The 12,067-nt window shown below is 35.6% G+C and overlaps 1 protein-coding gene across 1 annotated transcript in view; it reads right to left on the reverse strand.

Moving 5' to 3' along the window:
* BABAM2 (BRISC and BRCA1 A complex member 2) overlaps window positions 1-12,067 on the reverse strand; it is a 588,974-nt gene that overhangs the window by 225,727 nt on the left and 351,180 nt on the right. The window lies entirely within an intron of this gene.

Genomic DNA, 12,067 nt, shown 5'->3' on the forward strand with positions numbered 1-12,067 from the left:
GCCTTTCAGACATCTTTCTGGATATCCAGTAGACACCTTAAATTCAGCATATCCAAAATAGAACTCATTATGTTTCCCCCTAAGTCCTCCTCCAACTTCTCTATTTCTGTCAACAACACCACTATCCTCCCAGTCCTCTAGGCTTGCAATTTAGGTGCCATGCTTGACTTTTCACTCCCTCACCACCCATACCCAATCTGTGGCCAAAGCCCATCAATTTCACCTTTGCAACATCTCCCTTTTTGCAACATTTCCTTTTCACTAGCTGTTCCTCAGGCCTGGACTGCTTCCCTGCCCCTCCCATCTCATCTTCCTGGCTTCCTTCTAGGCTCAGCTAAAATCCTACCTTCTCTAAAAGTCCCTTCCTGGTCACCCTCAATGTTAGTGCCTTCCCTCTGAGATTATGTACAATTATCTCTATATATCTTGTATTTGTGTATATATATAAATATATATACATATATATATATATATATATATATATATATATATATATATGTATATAGTTGTTTGCATGTTATAAACTTCATTAGACTGTGAGTTCCTGGAGGGCAAGGGCTATTTTTGCCTTTCTTTGTATCCCAAGGACTTAGCACAGTGCCTGTCACTATAGTAAGTACATAATAAATTCCTGTTGACTTGACTTGCTTGTTGATCGACTAGGTAAATATCTAATTATAAAATGTATTGCTCCGAATTTCAACAATAATAGAAATAGCTGACATACTGATTTATAATCATATACTGATATAGAATTAACAATAATTTAAATATATTATTTTGTTTGAGTCTCAAAATAATCCTGGAAGGGAAGCAGAATAAGTATTAATAATCCTATTGAACGAGGAAGAGGTTGCCCACTGTCATATAGCTAGTAAATAGCAGAGCTGAGACTAGAAACAGACTATCTGACTCTAGGTAATGATACTAGGACTTATACAGGTAGGTTGAAACAAGTTTAGAAAGGTAATAACAACATTACCAAAAAATATGTCTCAAACCATCTTCTGGAAGCACAATTTTAGAATATTCTTCTTGGCCAGCAAGTCAGGATATATGAAGAGCAGGTATGAGCATCTCAATGCTATTGCTAACTCTCTGATAAGAGCTAATACGGCCCCCTAAACAGAAGTCAAGGTAGGGGAATGGAGAGATCATGCTAGGGAACCGCTCAGATCCCAGAGGAGTGAACCCCTGCCAGATTACTTTGTGACAAGTGAAACAGAAGGCAAATAACTCTTCCCTTGGCATGTACCAAGCTTTAGTTTATGATGAATACTGGAATGAGCATTAAAAACAGCCCATATTTACCATGCAAAACATGTGTTAAAGAATAATATATTCATCTTTATATAATGAAAGACACTGACCAGGAGAAAAATGTGATGAGAAGTAAGAGACTTAAAATTTAATGTCTTGGATGGGATGAAAGTTGCCCTACCTATATGAGATGAGCCTGGTAAGTTCTCATGATTCCAAGACACTAGATAGTTTCTAGAAATGGAAGACCAAGCTATTATCTCTCCCTACTTAGAAAAATATCAAATATGTAACTTACTGTCCACCAGTCCCTGTGCAAACTGGACCTTGCAAAGAATTGTTAATATATGCTGAATTAAATATATATTATATATACAATATTATATAATCATATATTATTACATATAACATATTATAAATATATAATATATTGAATTAAATCGATTGTGGGGAGAGTTTTTAATTTGAAATAAAAAAGCTATATGTTAAAAAAAGAATGAATATGTTTTATCTAAAGAGTATACTACTGGGGGCAGCTAGATGGCACAGTGGATAGAGCACTGGCCCTGGATTCAGGAAGACCTGAGTTCAAATCTGGCCTCAGACATTTGGCATTTACTAGCTGTGTGACCCTGAGCAAGTTCCTTCACCCCACTGGCTCGCCAAAAAAAAAAAAAAAGAAGAACCATTGTACCTTTGGGGGCAGCTCGGTGGTGCAGTGGATAGAGAACTTGGCCCTAGTCAGGAGGACCTAAGTTCAATTCTGGCCTCAGACACATAACACTTACTAGCTGTGTGACTTTAGGCAAGTCACTTAACCTCAATGCTTAGTCCCCCCCCCCCAAAAAAAAGAGTATACTATTAATTCTAGCTCTTTCTGATAAAATAAATAACAGCACTATAATTCAGTCTTTAGAGTCTTTTGGTGTAGGAATACCTTGAAAATTCATTTGATATATAATTTTAGTTCATTTAATCCACATTTATGGCTAAGCTGAGGGGAGATACAAAAAAAATAAATAAGACCGGTTTCACCATCATGTAGCTGATGAATTATAAGAGGGTGGGGTGGGGGAGAGGTGCAAATGTTATATTGCACTCCTAGATATAACAAATTGGAATACAATAATTGCATAAAGTAAAAAGTGCTGAGATCAAATGGCACAAATTACTTTTGACTCAGGGGGATCAGGGAAGGCTTATTATACTGGGCTCTGACTGGGTAGGTGGTGATGGTGATGGTGATGATGATGATGATGGTGATGATGATGATGATGATGATGATGATGATAGCATTTATACAGCACTTCAATTTCATCTGATTCTCACAACAACCCTGAGATAGGTGCTATTATTATTCCCATTTTACAGATCAGGAAACTGAGACAGACAGATTAAGCGACTTGCACAGGATAACACAGTAAACATCAGAGGCCACATTTGAACTCAGGTCTTCCTGAAACCAGATTTAGTCCTCTATCTACTACGCCACCTAAAAAGGCAGAGATGGGAGGCAGAAAACATTCTAGTTACAGAATCTCTAGTTACAGGGATAAACAACTATACAGAAGTGGGAAAATAAAAAGCATATTTAGAGCAGTTAACTTTCACTGAAGCATAGAGCTGTAGGCTAGCAAAGTATTGTGTATTACCTATTATCATGGGAATGTAGATGATTCAACTGAAACATACAGGTAGAGGAAAGCACTTAGGGACATTGTATGGTCATAATGTTCTGTTAATATATTTAAGAAGGGAAAGCATGCCTCCATTTATGGGTATATTTTGTGATTTGTCACAAGACTCTTTTATTCTTAACCCTTTCCATCTTAGGAGCAAAAGAGAATAAACTCCATCAAAGAATAAAAAAAGCAAGGCCGAAGTAGCCTTTGTGACTAGGATATCCCCCATCCTCCCTCCCCCCACAAGTGTCTTACGTGTATTATGCCTGTGTCCTGATTCTCTGGGAAAGCAGCCAAAGATGTGTTTGTTCTCTGTTTTCTAGTCCCTTTGGTATTTCATGCATTGTAGCTGTGCTTGGAGTAGTATATTCAGTCAGCCACACTTTAGAAGTAAACTTGTGATGAATCTATAATTTAGATTCAGTGACCAGTAATGCTACCAAAAGGCATGGCAGCTGAACTGGGAGAGCAGGAAGGCAGCTGCTCCTGTCAAAAGCCCTAGTGAGAGTGTCAACATCTCTTCCATTTTCAGGATGTCTATAGATAGCATTTTTTTTTAACATAGAGCCCAGAGATCTTAGCTGGTATTTCTTAAAATGGCTATTAAATACTGGTTGTAGTGCCGAGTTTCTTGACAGTGAGGAAAGCATGAGAACGTGGTAAAATCTATATAGCTTTGGGAAGTCTGGGTAGCTGGGTGGCTTTCTGTGTGAGTGAGCGCACGTGTGTGTGTATGTGTGTGTGTGGGAGGGGGCTGTATTTGTGTTTCCTCTGTACTGTCAGCGTCTTTGGAAAGAAAAGTTTAATGGGCTATGTAGAAAAGGGTTGAGATCTTAAGTGAAGAGTTATACCAATGTTTCAGTGTTGATGACAACTCTGTGTCACAGGGTCAGTGACGGCTATATCCCTAACATACAGTAGTTGGTGGACCCTGACAAGTTGCAGTAAGTATTTTGAGACCCTTCCATTTTCTAAAGGGAGTGTCTGAGAGGGATTCATAAAGTTATATAAAAAAGGGTTTAGAGAAATTGCTTTAACAAGTTACAAATGATTTGTAATCAGTACATCAATTATTTGCAATTAAACATGTTTTGAATTGCTTGAGGTGGTTTAAAATCATTGTTTCTTAAGGAGCTTAAACATTCTACTTAAAATTTTATCTTTTTACATATTTACCTTCAAAAACTTTTTTTCATATATGGTGGAAAGAAAAATATCAGCCTCTTCATTAATAGACCAAAGATAAAATTCAATGTGAACGATCATAAATTGATTTAATAGAGACTAAAATTCATGAAATTTATTATGCTAAATCTTGAAAATTACTGAACTGAACCTAGACAAACAAGGGGATGCAACATTATTTCTTTTACTTAAAGTTAGAGTCATCAATTATTTTGGGGGGGAAATGTAAAAAAGATTTAAAAATGTATTGCTTTTACATTTCACAGCTTGGATAAATGAAATAAAGCAATCTGTACTTTCCTCAAATACAAGAACAAAGGGACCCTAGTTAGAGCTATGGAAAGGCCTATTCCAGAAAGCAGCTGGGCAGAATTTCTTTGCAGGAATAGCTCTTAATGTATGGGGGAGGGCAGTAGTGTGAGATTTAAATAAAAACAGAAAAATGGAATAATTAGAATAAATGATTTTAAAATGTATTGGAGAACCACCAAGAAAAAAATATTGTAGGATAAATATCTGTTAGTGCTGAACATGACAGGGACCTTGATGGGCTTTGTGGCCTTATGTCCTTAGACGCCCTGGATTTCTATCTTCACTTCTATTACTTAGACTATCCAGAAAGTGGCCTATTTAAGGCTAGGAAAAACTCCAGTAGCAGGGTTACCTCTAGCTAAATAATGTTTGACAGTACTAAACCAAATAGAGGGGAATACCAAATACTGAATCTACGTGCAGAATTGCCTTGCTCTATTTGTACAGATTTTTCCACAACACTGGATATTCATGACTTGATTATCAAATGACCAGATGTCACCCTTGAGAGGATGACTCTTCATCTCTATGTTCCTTGGTCTCTAGGAGTAAAGTACAGAAAGCTAAAACATTCCATTTTCTTATGATCAGGAATAGAAATAGAAAAAGTTTCCCACTCAGTGACTGTTCCCTAAGAGTTTACACACTAGTGGGGGAAATAAGATACATAAATAACTACAATACAATAGATCTTTTGAAACTGAAATTAGTATACTCCAATAAACCGAGAAGAAGACTAAGACATAGGAATGCCAAAGTTTTAAAACCTAGGTCTGATAATAGTTACTCAGTACCTTTAAATCAAATTACTTAAGAAAAAAAAATTAGGAGAGGGAGAAGGGCAAAGTTCACAGGCATCAGTTTCCTCAACTGAATAATGAGAATAAAACAAGGTCACAATGGCATACTTGTAGCCCTTGACCCCACCCAGCTTGATGTTCTGATTTTTTCACCATTCTCCATAGCTCTTTCTAGGTCTGCCTTACTACAAATTTTCTGCTTAACACCTACTTCACAGGACAGACAGAAAGAGTATTTGCTATGACATCAGTGTGTTATAAAGTAACTGCTTTGTCACTACAGAAAAAGTCCCCATGAGAAGTACGGAGTACCACCAGAATCCAAAGGAGTGGTTATGTATGTCTGCCTCACAGTTCTTTTGTGTCCTTTCATCTTTCGGTATAGTACTTTGCATATTATAGATACTCAGTAAATCTTTGCTAAATTGAACAGAAAATCAGGATACCTTTCCTTTTCCCTCTATAATTACTAGACAAATTATGTATAAATATATATACTTCTTCAAAGAGACACAAATTAGATCTATATTTGAAGACAAAACTGACAAATGTAGAAGTGATGTTTGTACTTCAACTTCCTAATTGTGTCAAGTCATGAAATTTTTCAAAACTATGCATTTTTGTGTGGAGCTGTCTCTACAGAATACATGCCTTTGTCTCTACCACTGGCCCATAGATGTGTGCATGATATTTTGATTCCCTCAATTCTCCCAGTAAAGTCAATTGATGACTTAACAGATCATACAGAGTAAGTGGCCATTTGGGAAATGCTCTTTTGAAAGCAGCTTACTAAGGATGAAGATAAGAGTAAACATGACCAAAATGACCAAACCCATTCTAGCCTACTTAGCTAATGAGTAAGCCTAGACAGATAGACTGATGACTATGCTTCTTTGGGCTATAACTGCACATACAGGGATGTGACCCTCAATGCAATTATCATAAGAAATGACAAAGTCATGGGTTGACCTGGAGAAGAGCATTATGTTCTCTTTTCATATACTGAATATCTGGTTGTTCTATAATCTGTGCACTGAAACAAAATGAGGTCTTACATAAAGAATTTGGGACAAGTTTTTATTTTCTCCAACATTACGGTTAAAAAAGAAATTTTATAATGTGTTTGGGTTTGTAGGCCATGGTTACGCTTTCCCCAATTCAATTTTATCTGAAAAAATAAATAAAAGCAAAATCTCCCTGACATCTTAACAGTTAAATACACAATTGTCGTAAAAGGCTTCTGACATTAGTCTTGAAGTTAGATAATGTTTCCATGAGTAGCATTTCTTCATTCTATGGGTATAGTTGTTGTTGGAGGAGCCCCAACATATAAAGGTTGAAGCTTGTGAATGTGTTGAAAAATGCTGGAACTATACCATGCAGTGACAGCTATCAAAATGTCAGCACGTCAGTGTCATATTCAGTCAAGATGCTTTAAAATGCAAATGTTTAAATAAGGACTATGTTAAAAAGAGAACCGTGAGACTTCATTTACCTTTGTATAAAATGGAGCACTTTTCCTTTAACCATACCCTTTCTGCAGAGGCAAGAATTAGAAAACAAAGCCCAGAAGATAATGCTACATTTTAATACAAAACATATATACATATATATATATATATATATATATATGTATATATATATATATATATATGTATATATATATATATATGAAGAACTATTATGCAAGTCAGAACACTTGGTTGTGAGTTCCACTTCAATATTTTAACCTTACTTTCTATATAATTATATTTGTATATCATTTAGAAGGTTACAAAGAACTTTCCCTGAATAAGCATGTAAAAGTGGTAATAAAGATAGTATTATTCCTATTTTAGTGAATTTGAAAGTCAGAGGGACCTGATCTGATGATTCCAGAGACTTTTTCAAGAGTACAAAAATATTAAGTATCAGAATTAGAATATGAACAATCCAGGACTTTTGACTACAAACCCAGTTTTTCTTCTACCATGCCATGCTACATCCCCCATCTGACCCTGGGGTAAGTCATTTAACCTTTCTGCAATTAACTTTTTTCCAACTCCTTATTCATAAAATGGAGGTGATTAACATTTGTACCATCTACCTCATAGTGTTGTAAGGAAATCTCAAAGCTAAAGTAATATGACTTGTAATTGTTGCTATTGCCATATACTAACATTCAGCCTTCAGATAAATTTAAATTCTTTTGTAATTATTGTTACTATTTTAACACTCATAGTTGGTCTTGAAGAAACATTTTCTGGGTTTAGAGGACTCCCAAAGAAGGTCAGCCCATAGGCTTTAGCAGGCTTTAAGCCACTTACTGTGAGTGTGGGGATTTTATTTTGGTATGCATGCAATTTTCCAAAATAACTAAGAATCCTACAGATCTCTGAAAGTGACCTATTCAACAGGATGGAATAATAATCCAAATCTAACAAGCTAAAACTTAGTGGACAGTTAAATGTAAAGGCCCATATTACAGTCCAAAAAATCTATTTCCAAAGTACAAGATGCAAGAAGTATGGCTAGATAATATCTTGTGTGAAAAAAATTTGGTTTTTGTTTTGGGAATTTTCTTTTTGAACTGCAAGCTCATTAAAGCTGCATTAACACATACATAGTATACAGAACAGGGAAGTGATAATCTTATTGTATGTACTCTATCCTGGTCAGAGCATCTCTGGAGCAACATGTTTTTCTGGACAATACTTTTTAAGGATGGCACTGACAAGTTAGAGAATATACAGAGAAGGCCAATCAAGTTGGTGAGGAGCCTTCAGACAATGACATGTAAAGGTTCATTGAAAGAACTAGGGATTTTTAACCCGGAAAAGAGATTTGTGGTATGATAGTAATCTTCAAGTATTTGCAATCTAAGTGTCAGGCTCTAGCCCAGAGGTTCCCAAACTTATTTGGTCTACCACCCACTTTTCAAAAAAAAAAATTACTCAGCACCCACCTGGAAATGCACTTTCTTTTCCTTTCCTTTCCTTTTCTTTTTTTGAAGACTCAGCATTTTTTTAAAAAAAAATTATTAAAACTTTAATACATAATAAAAGAAACATTATTAATTTATATATTAAAACTTAGATATAAAACAAGAAAAGAAACAAATGTCATGCGCTCAGCAGAACGTAAGAGAGGATTCAAAATATATTGAAACAAATTTCCATTAAAATAAAGCCCATATATTAAATACTACATGCTGTGTTGAGAGCGGCCCAACTTTTTTTTTTTTGCTTTCTTTAGGTTTTTTTTTTGTTATCTGCTGTACACTTTTTACTTTGTTCTTTTTTCTCCCTTCCTCTCACACCCCACCAGGGTACAATCAAGCATGATTATAATTATATAGATATCGATATATACATACAGGTATACATATATGCACATATGTATACATAAATATATGCTTTCCCTAACAGATTCTACTCCTAATCTTTATTTTTATGTTTGTGCATATCTCTTATTTCCTATGCTTCCTGACTCCTCTACTTTATTTCTACTCACTACCTTGCCCTCTTATTACTTAACCTACTCCCCCTCCATGGATCCCTCTCACCTTATCCTCCCATTCCCATTAATCTAAACACTTTTCCATATCCCCCCTTTAACCTATTCCCTCATTCTCTCCTCTAAAGATCTCTCCCTTATCCTCTCCCTCCTCCCTATCCCTTTAATATTTTATTTCTTTCTAAATTTAGAAGACTTTTATACTCTTCTAGATGTATATGTATTGTTCCCCTCTTATACTCATTTCCGATGAAAGTAGGTTTCCAGAACTAATAGCCCTCCTTTCCCATCTAATTCCTCTGTATCAGTCCTTCCTCTTGCACCTCATTTGTATAAGATATTTACTCTTTTTAGCTGTTCCTGAATGGTTTTACTTTTTGAAGTCCTATCATGTTCAGGTCTACCCCACTCTTTCTTATGAACTACCCATTACTAATAACAATCTTATATATACATTTTACATTTTTCATAGACAAAAGCTAAGGCATCTGCCCTTATTGAGTCCCTTGTAATTGGTCTTTGGTATGTACCTTATGTTTCTCTTGGCTCTTGTATCTCTAATCTTCTATTAAGTTCAGGTCCTTTGTTGTTTTTTTTAAACAAAGTCCTTAAAGGCTGACAATTCATTAAATGTCCTTTTTAAAAAAATATTTTTTTAATTCAGAATTATGCTTAGCTTTGCTGGGTATGATATTTTCAACTGGAAGCCCAGTTCTTTTGCTCTTTGATATATAGTGTTTCAAGACCTGCAGTCTTTTGGTGTTGCCACTGCTAGGTCTTGTGTGATTCTAATTGTGGCACCACCATACGCAAATTGTTTTTTTTCTTGTTGCTTGTAATATTTTATCTTTGAGCTGGGGGTTTCAGAATTCGACTATAATATTCCCATGGGTTTTCCTTGTAGGATCTCTTTCAGGCGGTGATTGGTGGATTTTTTCTATTTCTACTTTACTCTCTTGTTCTAATGCTTCAGGACAATTTTCTTTAATTATTTCTTGCATTATTGTATCAAGATTTTTTTTTGATCATAGCTTTCAAGTAGTCCAATTATTCTTATGTTTTCTCTTCTTGATCTGTTCTCCAGATCAGTCATTTTCTTATGAGGTGTTTCACATTCTCTTCTATTTTTTCATTCTTTATATTTTAATTATTTATTGATCTCCTATACTTTCACTGGCTTCCCCTTGCCCAATTCTGATTTTCAAGGAGTCATTTTCTTCCTTAGGATCCCTTTTCTGCCCTTTCTCTTATTGATTTTTACTATTCTATGTTTGCCTTGAGGCACTGTTTTATCTTTTTTTGTGGAGAAAAATCTTGAGAGCTTGGAATTTTTTGACCTCCTTCGCCATCTTCCCAGAATCCTCTCCTCAAAAATCTACTTTTTTTTAAACCTTTTAATGTTTTTTAAAAAATTTGTGTCATTTGAAAACATACATATATGTATATGTCCACACACACATATATATCTCAAAATGATACATCTTAAATTTAATAATTTATTGTATATTTGTAGGTTTTTTCCTGCATTGAAATTTTGATGACACAATATTGCATTGCGTAACCATATAGTATAATATTGTAAACAAGTCATTACACCCACACATTCCTGCCGATGCATGCTGGACTTCCCAACAATGCATGACACACTGATCTGCCAACATTTGCTTGTTAAGACCTGTTGGTGGACTTGACCAGTGATCAGTTGTAACTTGCATTTTGTGTGTTTATTTGGAAAATAAGGTAATCACTACAACTTTAACTCTGTTACATAACAGATGAAATATGTACAAATGCTTTTTCAAAATTTTCTTTTTCTCTTTTTTCCTTATGCTTCCACTGCCCCCTTATTTTTATTCAATGCCCCCTAATTACACCTAAGGCTTTTACCCCTTCCCCCTCCATTGGTCTAGTGCCCCAAAGGAGTGGTATCACCCACTTTGGGAGCCTCTGTTAGCCTCTGACTCAATTCCTGTCACTGAAGTTTTCAACAATTACCCTTCCTCTTACAAGAAAAAAAAATTGATATCTTTTGTTTTTATATAACTTTAAATACCTAATAAATGCCTTTACCTGCCACCTACCCAAGAGCAATCTGCTTATAACATAGAATAAAAAAGAGGAAAATAAATTTCTGCCTGCCCACAATGTCCCCTCTATCCCTCTACCTCCACATACACACAAAGAAGGGAGGGTGATATAATTTTATATCTCTTCTTTAGGGCCATCCTTGGCCATTATAATTTCAGTGAATTGAGTTTTGATTTTTTTTGATGTTACCTTTTCTACTTACATTATTGTAAGCATTGTACATATGGGGCAGCTAGGTGGGCAGTGGACAGAGTGCTAGGACTGGAGTCAGGAAGTTACTGTTGTTGTTTAACTGCTTTTGAGTTGTGTCCAATTCTTCATGACCCCTTTCGGGTCTTTTTTTTTGTTTGTTAAAAATACTGGAGTGGCTTGCCATTTCCTTTTCCAGCTCATCTGACAGATGAGGAAAGTGAGACAAACAGGGTTAAGTGACTTCCTCAAGGTCACATAGCCAGCAAGTGTCTGACACTGGATTTGAACTCAGATCTTCCTGACTCTAGGCAGCTAGGTGGCCCAATGGATATTGTTCTGTGCCTGCAGTCAGGAAGATCTGAGTTCAAATCCTGCCTCAGACATTTACTGACTGTGTGACTCTAAGCAAGTCACTTAACTCTGTTTGCCTCACTTTCCTCATCTGTCAGATGATCTGGAGAAGGAAATGGCAAACCACTTCAGTATCTTTTCCAAGAAAACTCCAAAAGGAGTCATGAAGAGTGGGACAAAACTGAAATGACTGAACAATAACAAAGTCATTGTATATTTTCCCAGTTCTGCTTACTTTACTTGGCACATATGTGTGTGCATATGTCTTCCCCTACTTCTCTGTATTCATCATCATATTCACATTTTCTTACAAAACGGTAATATTCCATTTCATTTATGTACCACAATAACCTATAGCTGGTGATCAGGACAGGTATATAATTTGTTTCACACTTTTTGCTACTACAAAAAGTACTGCTATCAATATTTTGACATATATGAGGTCTTTTTTAAAAAAAATTACTGACCTATTTGAAGGCAGGAAAAGTCTTATTTGCTTGTATTTGTGGTTCTAGTATTTAGTGTAGTGGGCATTTAATAAATGCTGTATTCACCCATTGATTTAGCTCCTTCTCCCTTTCTCTTTCCCTCCCTCCCCCATCCTCAGAGCTTAAAATATGTTCTAGTACATACTGTTCAATAAATTGCTCTATTTCTTTCTGTCTGTCTGTCTCTCTCTCTCTCCCCCCAGAGGTTAGAATT

The sequence above is a fragment of the Phascolarctos cinereus genome, unplaced genomic scaffold (assembly GCF_003287225.1).
Source record: "Phascolarctos cinereus isolate Bilbo 61053 unplaced genomic scaffold, phaCin_HiC Scaffold_2;HRSCAF=192, whole genome shotgun sequence".
NCBI lineage: Eukaryota > Metazoa > Chordata > Mammalia > Diprotodontia > Phascolarctidae > Phascolarctos > Phascolarctos cinereus.